Raw genomic sequence first — 20414 nt, 5'->3', positions numbered from 1 at the left:
GAGCCACGGGCCGGCCTTTTGTCTCATCTTTTGTTAATAGCCTGCTTTTTTTTTTTTGTTTTTTTTTTTTTTTTTTTTTTTTCTTTGCCTAATGTTCAACAAAGCTTCTTTGGCTAAACGTCACACATAATCTCTTTCCATGAAAAGACAATTCTGAATAACATTATCAGTGAACATGTGACATGAAGAAACCTTAAAAACATCTCTAGTATTTCCCAGGACACATTTTTGCAGTCCTAAGGCAATTTTATAAATTCTCTTCTAAAAGGTGAAGAATCACTGTTCTGCACAGCTCCAGCTGACAATCTAGGTTTTGTAAGTTGAACTTAACTAATTCTCACCTCCCAGACCTGCAAATATCACAAATCTTCCAACATGCCTTGAAAATCTTCCCACTCTTGTTAGCACAAGATGAGAAATGAGAGGTGCCAAGAGGCTTTGCATTTCAGACACTCCATCGTGGCAGGTAAGGGACCTTCTTGGAGGGGTGAAATGTTTGCCACTAAAACAAGAGTAAAACAGATACATTATTCTAGGAGCCCACCCACGGGGAGCCCCAGACCACTTCAGATCCTGTCCAGGAGGAAACTCACCCAGCATGTCCTCAGCAGGTGTTCGGAAGCCCTGAATGTTCAGCTCCCCTCAGGTAATCTGGGGAAAGCCTCCCGGGTGTGGGTGAGTGTGTCCCCCAGGAAGATGTGTGGAAGCCCTAAACCCTGGCACCCCAAGCCTGACCCTATTTGGAAATAGGGTCCTTGCAGATATGTAACTAGTTAAGGTGAGGTCAGACTGGAGTAGATTGGGCCCCTAATCCAATGTGACTGGTGTCCTCATGAGAAGAAGGAAATTTGGACAGACATGCACACAGAGGAGAACGTCTGGTGAAGATGAGATGCATGGAGAGATGATGGCCATGTGCAGATGAGTCAGAGACTGGAGTGACAATGCTATGGCCAAGAGACACCTGGGGCTGTGAGGAGCTGGGGGAGGCAGGAAGAATCCTCCTGAAAGTCTCCAGAGGCAGTGTGGCCCTGCAGACACTTAATTTTGGACTTCTGGTCTCCATAGGGGTGAGACAATAAACTTCTGTTACTTTAAGCCCCCTGTTTTCTGGCCCTTTGTTACTGTGGCCCTAGAAACCCAGGCTCCACTTGTCCAGGGGACATGGTTGCTTCCCTCTGTCAAGCATAGGGCCCCAGCCCTGGATCTCACCGACACCCTGCTCTTCTTGGCTGCTCCCCACTGCCCCTGAACCCCAGAATCCTCCCTGCCTGTCCTCACTGACCCATAAACCTAGCCTGGCCACACTCCTCACCCTTAAAGAGTGGATGTTCTTGGGCTTCCCAAGTGCCACCTCTGCAGACCCCTGCTGAGACCTAGAGGTTCTGTCAGCAATGGAAGGCAGAATAGAATCCTCTCTGCCTTTCTGCTTTATCATGGGTCTCAATCCAGAAGGCCAGACAAGTGCCCCCAGGCCTGTGGATCCTGGTCTGCTATTTCCAGGACCTCATAAGGCTGGCAGAAAGTGCCCATCCCCTGGCTCCGAGGAGCCCCATAGACACTCTCGGCCGCAGGCAGCTCCAGCCCCGCAAGATCTGTCTCCACATCTCCAGATCCCTGGCAGCCATGCCCTTTCAAGGAATCTGGCTCCAGCGTTTGGAGTCCCATGACTAGAAGGATGTGAGGAGCTGGGAAGCTGGGACCAGCATGGCCTCCTAGACCAGCCAAAGACACGGGGTCCCTGCCTCATGTGTTCCTGTCTGGCTTGGGGTCTCCCCACCCCTGGAATAGCACATAGCCCCTGTCTCTGTCCCTCTCAGTCCAGTGGTGCATGAGCCACAGATGCTGAGAGTTCCTGCAGGGATGAGAGTCCCAGGGCCAGGGCTGGGGGATTTGTGATGCCCCACGGATGCTCCTCCTCATGGGGGAGCTGCACTGATTGACTGCAATGGCAAGGACAGCCACCACCACAGCCTGGTCTGCCACGACATGGGCTCTGGGTTCCCAGGAATCTCCCTGAGCCCCAGAAAAGTGGGGCCAGACCCCAGGGTGGCCACCAGAGCCAGCCAGGCTGGGCCTCGAGCTAGTGCTGAAGCCATAGCACAGGCTCCGTGGAGTCACCTTCGGCCTCGGTGCACCTGCTGTTGGCTCCCACGAAGAGCAGAGAGATGGAGCTCTCACAGCCATCGCACAGAGTTCATGCCTGCTGACTCTAATGTAATTTACACATCTTTTTATCTTTGTTTTCTAGCTTTCAAAGGGGTCCTTAACCACAGAGAGTTTGAGAGATGCTGATATAGCATCCAGGCCCAGCAGCAAGCAGACTCCAGAGGTCAGAGGTGGGGGAAACCCTGTGGTGTGACAGGAGGGGCTTGGTCCCACCAGGCTCTGCTCTCTGGCCATGGTGCTGCACCCCCACAGCTGGCCCCATCCCAAGAACTTAAACAAGAAAGTGGTATGGGGTAAAAATCATGGGTATGCGGGCTACCAGGCTCTCCTATTGCGATAGGTTCAAAGGGATTGTAATTAGGCATCATCTACCTCCTGTGAAGTTGGTAGGCTTAATTTTACACGTGAGGAAAGAGGGACTCAGAGAGGTAAAGGGACTTGCCCATGGTCACACAGCCCTTGGCCTCAGGTCATCTGATTCCAAAGACCAGGCACTCTCCCCTTCCTCCTTTAGACCTGGGGCAGATGGTGTCCCTAGAAACACACATCCCACCTGTTTTTCCTACTTCTTTCAACTATACACACTATGGAGCCCTTGCTGCATGCAAGGTCCTGAGCTGGGCTGCCCTAGGGAAACAAACAGACAAATAAGAAAGACCTAGACCTGTCCCACGTGGCCTGGAGGGGAGCTGGGATGTGCTTACTATCTCCTTGTCACCTTTTCTGAACAACTGGCTGTGCCCCTGAGAGGATTAGCCTTGAGGGGACAGGAGCCCTGAGCAGCACTGCTCAGCCAGGAGGGGGGGCTGAGGTGGGGCAGGCACTGCTGGTGCTCAGCAAAGGTTTGAGTGAATGAGCGTTGGGTGGGGTGGAGGGAATTGGAGAGGACTGGAGTTGTTGGAACTCAACACAGACCTTCCCTTCCCTGGGAACGACCCTGGTGTCACCAAAGCCCTCCTCCCCCCACATACACTTGAGAAGAAATCACTTTCAGGAACTCAGTCAGAAGAGCCAGGCAGGGTGAGCTGGGGCCAGGGTGCTTGGTCAGGGTTTTATTTACTAGTCTTAGTCATTTCCTTCACCCCAAGGACTCAGTTTCCTTATCTTTAAGCTGAAGAGGCTGCTCTAGATCAGAGGTCAACAATCTATATCCTTAGGCCAAATCCAGGCAGGGACCTCTTTTTGTAAGAAGTTTGATAGAATTTGGATGTATTGCCCCCCTCCCCCAAGCTCATGTCAAAATCTGATCTCCAACATGGCAATGTTGGGAGCAGTTTGGGTTATCGGGCAGATCCCTCATGAATAGATTAGTGCCCTGGGGAGGGAGGGCGGGTAGTGAGTGAGTTCTTGCTCTATTACCTCCTGCAAGAGTTGGTTTTGTTTAAAGGACCCTGACACCTTACCTATCTCTTTCTTCCTTCCTCTCACCATGTGTATTAGTCCGTTTGTGTTGCTATAACAGAAATACTTAAAGCTGGGTAATTTATAAAAAAAAAAAAAGGTTTATTTGGCTTACAATTCTGGGACAGCTGCATCTGCCACAGGCCTAAGGCTGCTTCTACTCATGGCAGGAAATGGCAGGCAGCCGGCAGGTACAAGCAGATCACATGGCGAGAGGAAGCAAGAGAGAGAGAGGGAGAGAGGGAGAGAGGGAGAGAGGGAGAGAGAGAGAGAGAGAGAGGAGGCACCAGGGTCTTTTGAACAACCAGCTCTCACGGGAGCTAATAGAGTGAGAACTCACTCATTAATCCCCCCTCCCCCAGGGAGAGCATTAATCCATTCATGAGGGATCTGCCCCAATGACTTAATCAGTTTCCAACACTGCCACATTGGAGATCAAATTTCCACATGTGTTTTGGAGGGTACAAGACATCCAAACTCCATCAGAAATTATTTCAAATTTATAAAAAATTTGCAAAAGCAGTACAAAGAACATTGGTGTACCTTTTGCTAACATTGACCAGCTGTTAATATTTTACCCCATTTGCTTCATCATTTATGCCTGCTCTCTTTCTCTCATACACACAATGTTTTAGGGGCTGGCCCGTGGCTCACTTGGGAGAGTGTGGTGCTGATAGCACCAAGGCCACGGGTTCCAATCCCCATACAGAGATGGCCGGTTAGCTCACTGGGTGAGCGTGGTGCTGACAACACAAAGTTAAGGGTTAAGATCCCCTTACTGGTCATCTTTAAGAAAAAAAAAAAGATACACACAATGTTTTCCCTGAACCATCTGAGTGTAACTTACATACATCTTGGCCTCTTACCCCTAAATACTTAAGAGTGACTGTCCTAAGAATTGGGATATTCTCTTACATAGCCACAGTTCAGTTTTCTCAGTTGACCCACTAGTGTCCTTCAGAGCCTTGTTCTTCTCCAGTACAGGATCCAGTCTTGGGTTTACTAGTCATTTCTCTTTTGCTTCTTTTTTTTTTTTTTTTTTTTGTCTATTTTCGTGTCCGGCAATGGATCGCAACCCTCAGTGTCGCGCCTGCACCGGACCGGGACCGGCAACGGGATCACAAACCCGGGTGCTGCACCCGCACCTCGCTCAGCCAGTGAGCGGGAACCGGTCTGTATGTGGGATCTGAACCCTCGCCGGGAGCGCTGCCGCGCTCTCAAGCGTCACACTGTAGCAGTGCACCACCGGGCCGGCCCTCTCTTTTGCTTCTTTTAACATGAAACATTCCCACAACCTTTCTTTGTCTTTTGCAACATTGACGTGTCGGAAGAATACAAACCCTCCTTTTTAATAAGACAGACTTTGTTTTGTGTTAACCTAATGTTTCTTCTTGATTAGATTGAGGTGATGCTTTCGTATCAAGAAAGCTTCATGGATGACAATCTGTCCTCCTCAGGATCACATCTGGAGGTACACAATGTTAATCTGTCCCTCACTTTAACCGGTGAGTTTATTTTGATCACCAGTCAAGTTATTGTCAAATTTCTGTACTGTATAATCATTGTTGTTGTTTTTCCTCCCTTACAAGTAATAAGGAATCTGTGGGAGACACTTTAAGCCCATGCAAATATCCTACTCCTCATCAAAATTCCCCATAGATTCAGCATCTATTGATTCTTCCCTAACCTACTCTTTTTTTTAACATTTTGCTATGAAAAATTTCATACATATGGAATAAATCTGGCTACAGCAATCAACAACTCGTGGTCATCTAATCTTATTTGTACCCCCCACCCACGTTCTGCCTTCCCCCTGGATTATTTGGAGTAAATCCCAGTATCATAGCATTCATCCGTATATATTTCAGTATGAGTGTCTAAAAGAGAAGAACTCTTTCATAAAAGATATAACTGCAGTATATAATCACATTTTAAAAGTCAGTAATAATTACTTAATGTGACCAAACATTAAACATGTTTAAATTTCTCCAACTCTCTCCCCCTCCCTTTTAATTTCTTATGATTGATTTGTGTACATGTGGATCCAAACAAGTTCTGCTTGTAGCACTGGTTGCTATGTCAGCTGTGTCTTATGTTTCTTTTAATCTATAGGTTCTCTCTTCATCTAATTTATTCCCCTCTACCCCATAAAGTTTTGCAGGTCTGAATTTACTGGCTCCATCCCAGTAGTGTCATTTAACATGTTTCACCATCCCCTGCACTTCATGATGATAGGTTGCTGAAACCTGAGGCTTTCAGAGGTGCATGTTCTTACAACAGGAGGCCCATTATGCCTCATCATCTCTCTATGATGTTAGCAGACATTGATGATCACTTGCTAGGTCCATTATTTCAATAGGGGCTTGCAAAATACCATATTCTAATTATTTTATTCCCTCTTTATTTACTAGCTGAGATGCTTCAATAGGCAGCTATTTATGGTCACCCTGAGGAAAAATTCACACAGAAATGACAGGGTAAATGCTTGACTCTTCTTTTTTACTTACTGGTTTTAGAAAAATGAATTGTTTCCTTTTTGTCTTCCAAAGAGACTGAGAGTTTGTTTGCTTTCGCTTCCTTGTCATTATATATATATATATATATATTTTCGTTTTGTTTTTCTGGTGGTAAGATTTAGTTTTTTTCTATTTCTCATTTGCATTTTTGTTCTACCAGTGGGTTTTGTTCTTGTGTATTCGTGGTAGTGATTATCATTTTTCAGATTCCTCATGCAGGACTCCCTTGAGAATTTCTTGCAGGGCTGGCTGTGTGGTGGTGAACTTTGTATTTAAAGTATGTCTGTGTGGGTGGCATAGTGTTCAGTCTTACTTTCATATCAAGCGTGACAGTCTCTGCCTTAAGTAGAATATCTAGTTTAATTTTATGTGAACTAATTATTAACAACATTGGATTTTGGTTTGCCATTTTTTATTTGTCTCATTTTCCTTTTCATCATTTGTTGTTCTTTTTTCTAACTTAATTTCTGTGAATTGATTCTTTAAGAGTTCATTTTGATTCTTTTATTAGCTTTTATAAATAATTTTAAAAAATAATTAACATAATTTTATATTTTGGTAAAAAACGCATAAGATAAAAATTTACCATCTTAACGATATCTTTACATTTATGTGGTGTTCCATATACTCACACTATTGTGCAGGAGATATTAAGAACTTTTATTTGGTGGAGGGTGTCTGGCTGGGGTGGAGATCTGAACCATTAACCTTACTGTTATAACAACAGACTCTAGCCAGCTGAGCTAACTGGCCAGCTACCCTAATGATTTTGTCCTGGAAGACTGAAACTTTGTACCCATTAATTGACAACTTTCTTTTTTTTTTTTTTTTCTTTTTGTCTTATTTCGTGTCCGGCAATGGATCGCAACCCTCAGTGTCGTGCCCGTACCGGACCGGGACCGGCAACGGGATCACACCCCTCGGTGTTGCTCCCACACCTCACTCAGCCAGTGAGCGGGAACCGGTCTGCATGTGGGATCCAAACCCTCGGCGGGAGTGCCACCACGCTCCCAAGCGGCGCACTGTAGCAGTGCGCCACCGGGCCGGCCCTTAATTGACAACTTTCAATTTTTCCCTTCTCCTAGCACTTGGCACCCCCATTCTCCTTTTTGTTTATTAAAATTTGTGGTATATCAGTGGGATGACAGAATATTTGTCAATTGTGAGTTGCTTATTTTAGTTTGAAAATTGTCCTTGTGTTACCAAGCCCAAGTCTGGCTGCCTGTCACTAAACTGAAACAACACACTCACAAGTCAAATATTGGTGAAAAGGGAAGGGAGCTTTATTCAGGAACACCAACAACCTGAGGAGATGGTCGGCTAACCCATCTCAAAGGCTCACATTTACCAAAGGGGTTTTAAGGAGGAAGTGAGGGGAGTGAAAGGTGAAAACTTTTAGTAGAGATCCAACCCCCCCCCTCCCGCCCCAGGCCAGCTAACCGTTCTCATGTGCTTCCTTGCTGGTGCCTCTGCTCAGCTGTTTTTCAGAATCCTGCAAATCGCAAAGAAGAAATGTTTGTTTTACAAGACACTGATTAGCTTTTAGCAGCCTTGTTTTCCTGCTTAGCAAGAAAGATAAGAACATTAGGGGATTAGGGGAAAGAGAAGAGAAAAACACTGCATTTTTAGAAATTGTCTAAAGACTAAGCAGTTTTTTAAGTCCATGATTGCTTCAGTCTTGTTCACTCTAACATCCTTAAGTTTTCATGTTATCACGTATGTTAGGATTTTCATGGTATTTAAGATGGACTAATATTCTTGTGTATGTATATACCACATTTTGCTCATCTATTCTTTCATTTATTGACATTTGTGTTTCTTCTCTTGGCTATGTGAATAATGATGCTATGAACATGGATTTGCAAATATGTTTTTGAGATTATGCTACCAATTTGTTTGGATCTATATTCAAAGATACTTCAAAAAGTTCATAAAAAGAGTCATATTATACTTTACTTCTATTTTTTGATGAATGATTTGAAGTACCTCATACATAGAAGTTGTATTTCTGGACAGTATGGTAATTCTACTTTTATTTTTTTGACAAGCCATTGTACTATTTTCCATAGTGGCTGCACCATTTTATATTTCCATGAACTCTGTAAAAATGTTCTAATTTCATCACTTGTTATTTTCTATTAGGTGTAAAGTGATATCTCATTGAGGTTTTGATTTTCATTTTTCTAATGATTGGTGATGTTAAGCATCTTTGCATATGCTTGTTAGCTATTTGAATATCATCTTTGGAGTAATGTCTATTCAAGTCATTTGCCCATTTTTTAAGGAGGTTATCTTCTGTTTTTGTTATTTTTGTTGCTGTTGAGTTGTAGGAATTCTTTAAGTGCTCTAAATGTTAACTTCTAAAGATTTGCAATTTTATTTTGGGGTGCTAATGTAAGTAATATTGCCATTTTATTTTTGAGGTGCTAATGTAAATAATATTGTTTGTCATTTCAAAATTAACTTGATCATAACTGGTATACAGAAAAGTGACTGCTTTTTTATGTTAAGTATGTTTTATGCAGTCTTGCTATAATCAATTATTAGTTCCAATTGGTGTTCTTTTTTTTTTTTTTTTTTTTTTTTTTTTTTCCCCAATCATAACTGGTATACAGAAAAGTGACTGCTTTTTTATGTTAAGTATGTTTTATGCAGTCTTGCTATAATCAATTATTAGTTCCAATTGGTGTTCTTTTTTTTTTTTTTTTTTTTTTGTCTTTTTTTCCCCACATAGACTATCATGTCACTTGGAAACAAAAGACAGTTTTCTTTAATTCTTCCCAATCTGTATACATTTTATTTTATTTTATAGTGTTATTACACAATCCAGCAGTTCCGGTGTGATGCTGAAAGGAGTAGTGAGAAGGCACATTCTTGCATTGTTCCTGATTTTGTGGGAAACTTTTAGTTTCTCACCATTAAGGATATCAGCTGTAGTTTCATGTAGATAGTGCTTATGAAGTTGAAGAACTTTCCAGCTATCCCTAGTTTGCTCAGAGTTTTTAATCATGTTAGGTGGCATATTTTGTCCAATGCTTTTGTGCTTCTAGTGATGTGATTATCTGATTTTTTTTTTGGAATCTTTTGATGTGATGGATTACATTAATTGATGTTCAAATGTTAAGCCAGTTTTCCATGCTTGTGATAAATCATAGTTTGGTAATTTTCATAATTTTTATACATTGTTAGATAAGGTTTTCTAATATTTTGATGAGGATTTCTGTATTTTTGTCCATGATAGATAATGGTCTATAATTTTCTATTCTTCTAATACCTTCATCTGGTTTTGGTATGGAGGTAATACTGTTCTTATAGAATTAGAATTAGGAAGTATTCCATGTGGTAGGAAATTGGTATAATTTTTTTTTAGAAGATTTGGTTGAATTCACCAGTGAACACACCTGGGCTGGGTGCTTTCTGTTTTGAAGTTTACTAAATATTTACCCAATTTCCTTAACAGGTATATGCCTATTTAGATTGTGTATGTATTTTTTTTGGTGTTAATTTTTGTAAATTGTGTCTTTCCAGGAATTTGTCCATTTCATCCAGGTTATCAAATATGTACACAGACACTTGTTTATAGTATTTCTCTTTTTATTATAATTTGGAAGTCCACAAGCTATGTACTGATGTCTCCTCTTTCATTTCTGATATTAGTAACGTCTGTCTTCTGTCTATTTTTCCTAGTTAAGTGGGCTACAGGCTCATCAGTTTTACTGGTCTTTTTAAAGCACCAGCTTTTTTTGCTGTTGTTGATTTTCCCTATTGTTTTTCTGTTTTCAATTTCATTGATTCCTACTCTAATTCTCATTATTTCTTTTCTTCTGCCCTTTAATTTGCTCTTTTTTTCTCTATTTCCAAAAAGGAAAACTTAAATTATTGATTTTAGACTTTTTGCTAATATATGCATTCAGTTTCATATGTTTCCTTCAGAGCACTGTTTGCTTAATTCTACAAATTTTTGTAAGTTTTGTTTGCATTTTCATTTAGTTAAAACTATTTTAAAATTTGTCTTTAGATTTCTTCTTCAATCCATGTATTATTTAAAATACGTTGTTTAATCCCATTCTATTTGGCAATCTTCCAGTTATCACCCTGGTCTGATAGCACACATCGTGCTATCAGAGCACATATTTTAAATTCATTGTGGTTTGAGAGCATGTATTGTGTGACTTCTATTATTTTAACTTCGTAATGTGTGTTTTATGGACTGGAATCTTTGTTGCCTAGGCAATGGGGTTTTTAGCAGCTTATTGCTGGAATAGGTGAGACAGGGTGAGGGTCTTGGGGCTGCAGGTGGAAATGAGCTCCTGGGAGATGTGGTAGTGTGCTCAGTACCTCCTCAGATGAAGTGTGCAACACTGGACAAGGTGGCTGGGGTTGCCATTGAAACCTTGTGTTCCATGAAATGTGCTGTGGCAATTGGTTGTTCATCAGCTAAAGTGGGTGAGATCTTCAGGGTGGTGGGACTGCAGACTTGTGGGAAAAGCACTGGAGCATTCTTCAGCTCTTTAACTGGAGTGACCAATCTTAGGGAAGGTTGCTGGGGCTGCAGCTGGGACCTCAGTCTCTCTGCAGAGGTATTGGGGTGTTCTGAAGCTGCTCAGCTGAAATGGATGACCCTGGGTGGGATTGCTGTTGCTGCATCCAGGATCTGTGCCCCTGAGAGAGGTGCTTTTTTTTTTTTTTTTTTTTTTTTTTTTGTCTTTTTTCGTGACCGGCAACGGATCGCAACCCTCAGTGTTGCGCCCGTACCGGACCGGGACCGGCAACGGGATCGCAACCCTTGGTGTTGCACCTGCACCTCGCTCAGCCAGTGAACGGCCGGTCTGTATGTGGGATCCGAACCCTCGGCGGGAGCGCCGCTGCGCTCCCAAGCAGCGCACTGTAGTAGTGCGCCACCAGGCCGGCCCTTTTTTTTTTTTTTTTGAAGTTCCTCAGCTTAATGTGCAACACTTGAGCAATTGCTGGGGTCGGAGCCAGGACTTTGGATTTTGAGGGAGATGATTGGGCACTTAGCAGCTCCTGAGCTTAAGTGGGCACACTGGGTAGGGTCACTAGGAATTCAAGTGGGACCCTGCAACTTCAGGAGAGGATCTGGGGTGTTTTTCAGCTCCTCAGCTTGGGATGGCAGCCCTGAGGAGGGTCTCTAGTGCCACAGCTGGATTTTCAGCCTCCAGAGAGAGTCCCTACAGCTTCTCAGCTGGAGTGAGTCACTCTCGGCAAGGTTGCTATGGTTCGAACACTTTTCCTTCTGTGCTGACATCTTGAGTTTTGAACCTCAGAGAGTCTTTTTAATTATTTTCCTTAATTCTGATGTTTACTTGTAGACACTCTATTCAACAAATGATTATGTATTTGTTCTTTCGCACTCTCTTTGTGTCAGAGGTAAGAGCTTGGTGTCCCTAGTCAGCCATCTGGAACCCTGTTACAGTATTTTCGACTTGTAGTATTTGTTTGGTTCTTTTGAAAAACTCATATCTGCTTACATTGCCAGTCGTTGTTGAATGTTGTCTACTTTATTCACTTGAGTTCTTAGCATATTAATCAGGGATTCTGAAAATTTTTGGTCTGATAATTCCCAAATTATAGCCATGGCTAGTTTTATGTTTGCTCAGTCACTTCAAATTGTGTTGGGTTTTTTTTTTTGTTCTTTTGTTTTGTTTTGTTTTTGTCTTTCAGAATATCCAGTAATGTTTTTCTTTATAGCCAGGTGTGGTGGACTAGGTAAAAGGAAGTGCTGCAAATAGGAATTCAGTAATGTGTTGGTAAGATGTGTAGAAGGAGAAACTGTCTTAGTCAAATTAAGCTGCTTAACAAAATACCTTAGAGTGGGTAATATATAAGCAACAGAGATATACTGCTCCCAGTTCTAGAGTCTGGAAAGTCTAAGATCAAGGATCCAGAAGATTTAGTGTCTGGTGATGACCTATTTCTTATAGATTGCACCTGCTATGTGTCTTCATATGGTGAGAGGGACAATGAAGGTTTTCCTGGCCTTTTTGTAAGGGCACTAATCTCTGTCATGACTTAATCACCTTTCAAAGGCATCACTTCTTAATTCTAGTGCACTGGGGAATAGTTTTCAACATATAAATCTTGAGGGGACACAAACATTCATACCATACCAGAAATGTTTAGTTCTGTGATTAAGTCTCTAACTCTTAATGAATCTCTCTCTTTTGACTGTGAAATTCACAAGTGTTTCTCAATTTATTATTATTTTTTCTTTTCCCTTAGATGAGACAGGGTGGCTGGAGTAAGCTGAAATTGAATAATTCTTTTCTTCCATGTGGAATCCTAGAGTGGGTTTGAGTTGGGTATCTTCCTTCACCCAGGTCAGTTAGGCTCTGATAATGGTACAGCAGGCTAGGCTCTAGTTCAGAAGTTTCTCCTGAGTGTATGTCTTCTTAAGAAGAACTGAGTGCTCAGGCATGTTTCAAAAGGATTTTCTTTCCCCCCATCACAGGTGGAAACAACAGGGAGTTTTCTTTACTCTTTTTAGTAGGAACTTGGTTGAGCTCTTGGAGGTAAATTTCACAGTACTGTGGAAGTCTCCCTATAACTGGGTTCCCCTGGAGACTTTAACTCTCAGTGTTGTCTACATGAGGCCTCCAGAAACTTATTAGTCACACTTTAGTTTTTCCTGCTCAGACACAGGTTCCAAGGTGGTTTCTGCTAGTAAGTCTCTGCTCCTATAAACCATGACTCTGTACTTGCCTGTATGTGTCTCTAATCTTGGGGACTACACCTTACCTTGTGTCCCATTCTCTCTTAGTGATCCTAGAAGTGCTGTTGATTTTTCAGCCTCTTTAGCTTTTAAATTGTTGTTAGGATGAGGTGATGACTTTCTAGCTTTTTTGTGACACAATAAAAACCTGTACTGTATTTCTAAAAGTACCATCTAAATGTCTATCTTGATTATCAAAGGATTTTTCTCTATAAAGCTGTAGATATGTTAAATTGCATTGGTAGGCTTCTTAAAGTTGAGCTTTCCTTATTCATGAAATAAACTCAGAAAATATTTTTTCAGTCTTCATAGTCATTTATTTTCCTCTATGTTTAAACAGTAGTGTTTCTGCAGATTGGGTACTTGTCTTTTGTTGTGTTTTTTTCCCCATAATATTTTAAGTTCATTTACTCTTATGACTTTAGGTACAATTGAAATTCTGATACTTTTCAAATTTTATGTTCAGCTTACATCTCTCTCTCTTGAAGTCTGAAATCATAATCTATTTAACATTTGGACATTCCCACAGATATTCCAAATATAATATGTTCATGTGTCAAGTCTGTATTACTTCTGCCCATTATATTCTTCTTTCATTTTTTTCAATTTTTCTTTACCATGCCAGGACCTAACTAGCTGCATTCAGGTAGACAACCTGTGGGTAAATTCCATTTTTACTCTCTGCACAACAAATTGGTTTTGATGTGCAAAATTGGCAAAACCACTTATTTTCTTTCTTTCTCTTTTTCTTTTGTCTTTCATAAGATTACTTCCCTCTTCTGTATGCTTACTGCTCTGTGTCTTTCTGTAGGTTGTCATCTGTCACTCTGTTTTCTTCCCCTCTGACTCTCCCTCCAGACCTTCTGTATTCTCCTAGTGAATGACTGAAAATGCAGATCTGCTTATGTAACTTACTTGTTTTTATAGGATATAATTATTTAGATTTTGTGGATTTGGAAGTGGCAGTGTTAACCACGGGGTAGGCACAAGCAATCTTTTGGTGTGTAGGAAGGAAACTTTGGGATGCCTGGATAAGTGCTTTTTATTTATACATTATTAAAAATCACCAATAAGTAAATAAAATATTTTGTTATTTGAATTAGGTAAAATAGTTAAATATGTAATTATCGTGTAATCATTTGCTTCAATATTGTATTTATATCTCGTCACTGCCCCAAATTGTTTATCTAGACATGGTGCTCTGCGTGGTTCCATTAACATGGGGAGAGTGTTCTTTTTGCTCTTCTGACTGGACTTTTGCTGTTGCCTCATTTTCATGAGAAAACATGTTCACATGGAAGAGCTAACCGTATTTGGCACTTCAGAGAATTGCAAACTGAATACAAAAATAGAACCATATTTTCTACATCTTTTTTATTCCAATGGACATTTAACCTGCATCTGAATTAGTTCATCTAACACATTATTTCTCCTATGTATTTATATTTATGTCTTCATACCAAATTATAATCTTCTCAGAAGAACAAAATTTTATTCATACTTTAAAAAAATTTTTTTATTGAATCAAAACTTATTATACATATTTTTTGGGTTCAACATTGAGATATGTTGATCAAATCAATATTACTAGCATATATATTCTTATAAATCATAATTATTCTTTATGCACCTTGTCTAATCTCTCCCTGTCCCCCTCTCCCTCCCACCCTCTAATTACCCTAGATTTCTTCTCTCCTTCTGACAGAGTAATGGTTACTCTGTTGATTTGTTGCCTAGATGGTCTGTCCAATGCTGAGAGGTGTGATCAGATCCCCCAATATTATCATAGAGCAGATGCCTCTTCTGTCACTCTGAAATGGGCTTTGTGAGGAGAGACATCCTCTTCTTGTCTTTATCTCTGCTGGTGACTCTCCTTGTGTCAATGCACTCCAGTGGCTAGCGGACCATCTGCATGGTGGTTGTGGCATCTAGCCAGCTTTGCAGAAGCCATGGTTATGGTGGTGGCTGTGGTGGGCTACCCACATGGAGGTGATATTTTTGGCATGCTCCTTGATGCTGGCATTGTGCCTGGTTGTGGGGAGTATCTGGTCCCCAGATCCATGTCTTGGGTCCCTGGGCAGGCCCCGAGGTGCTGGCACAGTGTGCCAGGTTGTGGGAGGGGTCCAGTCCCCAGATCCATACCTCGGTTACCCGGGTGGGCCCCAAGGCACTGGCATGGTGTGCCTGGTTATGGGAGGGGGGGTCCTGTCCCCTTCTCCATGCCTCAGGTCCCCATGCAGGCCCCAAGGTGCTGACACAGTGTGCCCGGTTGTGGGAGGGGGTCCAGTCCTCTTTCGTGTTCATGCCTTAGGTCCATGGGTGGGCCCTGAGGTACTGGCATGGTGTGTCTGGTTGTGGGAAGGGGGTCCGGTCCCTGGCTCCATACCTCAGGTCCCTGGGTGGGCTCCAAGGTGCTCACGCAGTGTGTCTGGTTGTGGGAGGGAGACTGGTCCCCTTCTCTATGCCTTGGGTCCATGGGTGGGCTCCAAGGTGCTGGTGTGGTGTGCCTGGTTCTGGGAGGGGGTTCCGGTCTGCTTCTTCATGGCCCAGGTCACCGGGTGGGCCCTAAGTTGCTGGCACAGTGTGCCTGGTTGTGGAAGGGGGTCCAGTCCCTGGCTCCAAGCCTCAGGTCACTGGGTGGGCCCCAAGGCACTGGCACGGTATGCATGGTTGTGGGAGGGGAGTCTGGCCCCCTTCTCCATGACTCATGTCCCTGGCTGGCCCTGAAGCACTGGCTTGGTGTGTCTGGTTGTGGGAGGGGGATCCAGTCCCCAATTCCATACCTCAGGTCCCCAGGTGGGCTCCAAGGCATTGGCATGGTGTGTGGCTGTTTGTGGGAAGGGGGTCCAGTCCCTGGTTCCATGCCTCTGGTTCCCAGGCAGGCCCCAAGGTGCTGGTGGTGTGCCTCATCCACAACTAATTTTTTGTCCTTTGCTTACTTCTAAAATGGGGGAACTTCCTGTGGGAACCAGTACTTGACTTGTGTAGTTTAGATAAATTGCTGCTTTGCTGCTGATTCCCTAGGGAAGACTTTTTGTGCAGCTCAGGGTTTAGTGGTTGACCTTATAGGTACTTCCAGCAATCCAGTGACCCAGTGGATCTGTGTTGTGTAGAAACTCTGATCTGGGCCTGAGTTTTTTCATCAAACTGCACCCCATGCAATTCTGCATTCCTGACCAGTCTCCTCTGAGTGGTCCTGCATTGATTGGGGGGCAGATTGGCTGTCCTTGCTGTGTCCCAGTGTTCTCCAGGTGGGCCTGTCTTCTCCACTGCCCATGCTCCAAATGCTTCCCATGGGATGGGCCCTGTGCCGTTCCCTTGCAATGACTCAGCAGCCTCTGAATGGGTCCCTTTTTTCAGTTGTTCTGACTGCTCACTCGGGTCCCCGTGCAGGCCCCAAGGTGCTGACACAGTGTGCCTGGTTGTGGGAGGGGGTACAGTCCTCTTTCGTGTTCATGCCTTGGGTCCATGGGGGTCCACGAGAACCCTATTAGTGGTCTTGCTGTCCTGGGGTCGCCAAGGCCCTCTTCTCCCCTGCCGCCTCCAAGTAACTCCACCTGAAGGGCACAGCTATGGCTTCTGCTGGCACCTGCTCCATGAATTCATCAGCCCCAGCCTTAAAGAAGCCATGGACCGAAGTGCTCAGAGCAGTTTTTTCTTTCTCTCATCATGGTTTCTCCTGCCTTCATTAACTCCGTAGGTCTCTCCTCCTCTTCCCCTGAGCTCCAGCAGCCCCAGCTTGGCTGATGTTACATTTTTATAGTCATAAATTCGTTGCCTTGTGGGAGAGAGTGATGCTGGGAACCGTCTTTTCCATCATATTGCTATATTTCCTAAAATTTGATTTAATAAAGGGACACATGGGTTAACAGAACATGGGAATTTCTGGGCAATTAATCATCAGACACTGCAAGCGTATATTGGCACAAGGATTAAGAAATGCCCGTACCCTATGACCCTGCTATTTTATTTCACCATACACTAGAGCAGTTTTTCTAACTGTGTAATACAATGCATCAAGACTCACAATTTAGTTTACTGGATGAGAACAAATATCTCTTACAGTTTTGAAAGAAAATTACCATGTCAATTTTTTGTTAATTCATTTAAAATAAAATAGTGGTATGATTTTTCATACTTTAAAATGCATGTTAAAAAATAGACATGGGTTGTATAACAGCTATATCTGGCCCCATTGGAATTTCCCCATTACTGACACAATGACTCAGGTTGTCAAACCAACATCTAATAAAAAAGCAGAATTCCACATCTGTGGCATAGAGACTAGTGTATTGCGTGGGTAGAGACCAGTCTTGACCCAACAAGGCCTGACATCCCAGTAACAGTACTCCGCGCAGGGAAAATTTAATAAAATTTTCTCCTTTGTTTCCTAATGTAGGGCCCCAGAGTATTCTGGGAAATGTAGTCTCGCTGACCATTAACGTCAAAGGCTCAGGACTGTAGAAAAAGTCCTGTGTTTCTTCTGCGCATGTGCGTTTTCGCTCACCTCGCCGTCAGGGAAATGTAGTTTTGCCTTGCAATGACGTCACCCTCGGAGGACGACTATGGGACAGGATTTTCTGTGTTAGTACTGCGCATGTGCGACTCCGCGAACTCCGCCATCTTTTATGTGGAGCTTCCGGGCTTTGCCGCTGTCTCCAGCTGCTCCTCTGATTCCTGGGTTGGATTGTGCTTCCCTGAAGGTGGGTGGGAAGGTGAAAAAGTAGCCACACGGGCCTCGGGGACCCTGGGGAGCGGGACTGGTGTCCCAGCACTTTGAGGAGTTGAAGCACCGCGGGTCTCGGGCGGGCGGGGCCTGACGTGCGGCGCGAGGGCGGACCTGGGCCGGGCCGGGCCGGGGAAGGGGCGCCCGGGCTGCGCTTTCCACGACGGCTCCGTCAGAGGACGGCGCTGCTGGGTGTGCAGAAGCCGGCTCCACATGTCCAAGGTGGCGACGGGAACGTGGGTGGGGGTGTGTGAAGACAGCGAGCCTGGGAGGTGTGCGGAAGGCCACGTTCCAGGTCCGCCATCCAGGAACCTGGTACCGACCTATAGGACATTCACTTTACCCGTCTGTAACATGAGCGTGTTGTCATTAGTGTAATGCCCCCATATTCCCAGAGAAATAATTATGAGGTGTGTGCAGACTGTTCCTCTGTGGCAGTTGTGTGTGTTCGCGGTTTCTCGGTTTCTCTTCAGGATGTCAAGTTTCTGGTCCCTCCTGCACTGTGCAGCCTGCCTAGCACTCCTGGTCTGAGTTTACAGACGTTGATATAAGACCAAGTTTTCAGGGACAGTGACTGCTAGGAGGAACATTGGGGCATAGGATGACATTCTGGTTTTCTTTGGGATACAGGGGTACAGAGTTTGGGAAGGCGGCCTATGAATATGGATAAGAATCCCACTTAGGAGAACGTCACTGTGGCCTGAACCCTCTCAGGACTGCTTCAGAGCGGAGGCAAAAGTGTCCCAGAAAGACGTAGCTTTCACAGCCCACGCAGTTATTCCGTCTAGTGCTTACAGTGCACAAGAGTTGGCCGATAATACCTCATTCATTAGCTACCTGAGACTGCATGACATTGGAAGCTTTGGGCCAACTTTCTAAAGAGAGAGGGAGTTTGAGAATAGGCAAGGACGTAGGAAATGTTACTCACTGAAAGGGTTTTGAAGGTGTTCTGTGGGGTGCAGGAATTACCTGTCGTAGCTGAGAGGATCTGTCTGCAGTGCTCTCTGAACACACTCCTATTCCTTCAGTTTTCCCTCATTGTTCCCAGTGTCTGAGCTCTCTCAAACGCAGCCTATCACCAATATTGGCATCTAGAGACATGCTGATGGTGTTATATCTTCGTAGTTTCTTTTTGGTAGTTCAGGAATGTTTTGCCAGATATTTCTATCTTGGAAGAAAAGTGAAAATAATTGGATATGAGGAAATGTGAGTTGCCCATGGTCACATGATTTATTGATGTTAGACATCCTGACTTTTTGCTTAGTATTCTCCATTTTGCCACACTTCCATCAAAACAACTGTTTGTGCACTGTTGAGATTACTTTTGTAACGCTGAACTCAACTTAGAACAATGTATGCTTTAATATACATACATTGCCTCAAATGTCCCTATCCTTTTTTCATCTCCAGTGCTTTCTGTGGGTCATATCAGCACAAAGAGTAAATAACATAAGTACTTCTCTTAATGTCAGTATTCTGTTCTTGAAAAACACAAATTTTGCTGATATATACATATGAGCCAATTTTACATTACTTAAATGGAAAAATTGCAATACTAGTGTGCTTCAGAAACTTTATGGAGAGATCCCTATTTTCCTTTAATTATATTTTTCCATGAACTTTTGAAATTACCCTGGTGCAGTTTACTTCTAACTTATAAGAAACAGACCCTTTTTATGTTTTTAAAATAAACAAGTTCTACTTGATATTTTTAAAAAAGAAAACCAGCAAATCCACGTACACCATAGTTTACTGATGTGCAAACAATAGCTTTTTATGGTTCACATGGCCTGCATTAGTGCCAGGAACCTCAACAAAGTCCTCTTAGTTGACATTTACTGTAATTTTCAAAACTTCTCCCTGTGGTTGTGAAGGTATATTGATTGTATCTGACATGTAATTTAAGGCTTTCTCCCCCACATAATTTTGTTCAAAACATATTGCGTTCTGGTGACTTAGGTGTATCATTTAGCATTTGCCATGTAAGGAACAAATCAAAACCCAAATGGCTTTAGAAACCCAGCCATTTTATTTTCTTGAAGTTTTAGGAATCCACATTTTGGTTGTGTTTAGCTGGGCAGTTCAGCTTTAGTCACCTGGTGCCTTGACTGAGACTGGTTGGTTGAAGATGGCTTCACTCACATATCCTGTGGTTTGTGCTCACTCTTGGCTGGGGCCTGTGTCTCCAAAAGTGTAGCCCCAGGCTTCTTCACACTATGATTGTGTTTAAGAAGGCAAGCACCAGTGGCCAGTACTTGTCAAAATTATGTTTGCATGACATTTGCTAATGTGTCATTGGGCAAGGCAAGTCAAATAGCAAACCGAGTTCATTGTCAGAGCATACTACATGAGGGTTTGGGTGCAGGGAGATGCATCACTGGGTAATCTTACTCGAATAGTGTACCAAAAGAAATATATATAATGTACATTTTTTACCTATATAATCATGGGCAAAAGATATTAGGTTGCAAGATGCGTACTAAACATATTTCGGAACATATAAATAAGATGTGTTGTAGTGGAAACAGTTATCTGGAGTCATGTGCTGAGTCATTATATTAATATGAAAGTAGTTAATACAGCCTAACTATATTTTTATAGCATTAGTTTTAGTAATGACACAATGTGTTTTTCTTTGGTTTAAATGATTAACTTGTGTGTTTAGGTAACATTGGTTCTTGCCAAATCAGTAGGTAATGTATGTTTTCATTAACCCATAAATAAATTTTGCGTTTAATGTGTATTAATTAATGTACTTCCAGATGCAAGTTTCATGGGTCTTTGTTGTACCTTATTGACCATAAAGGATTGTTTTCTCACAGGGAGGCTTTTAGTTTGTTTGTCTTTTCCAGCTAATGTGTAAAGAGTTTTG

The 20414-nt window shown here is 43.0% G+C and overlaps 1 protein-coding gene across 1 annotated transcript in view; it reads left to right on the top strand.

Moving 5' to 3' along the window:
- The first annotated feature begins 17435 nt into the window (after nt 1-17435).
- The window catches only part of LOC103599807 (zinc finger protein 717-like), a 73272-nt gene continuing 70293 nt past the window's right edge, over nt 17436-20414 (top strand). Inside the window, exon 1 of the mRNA XM_008583980.1 lies at nt 17436-17519. The gene's annotated coding sequence lies outside the window, so the exon portion shown is untranslated. The remainder of the gene's footprint in view (nt 17520-20414) is intronic.

Source organism: Galeopterus variegatus, unplaced genomic scaffold, assembly GCF_000696425.1.
Source record: "Galeopterus variegatus unplaced genomic scaffold, G_variegatus-3.0.2 Scaffold3110, whole genome shotgun sequence".
NCBI classification, from domain to species: domain Eukaryota; kingdom Metazoa; phylum Chordata; class Mammalia; order Dermoptera; family Cynocephalidae; genus Galeopterus; species Galeopterus variegatus.
This window is presented reverse-complemented; position numbering and strand designations above follow the sequence as displayed.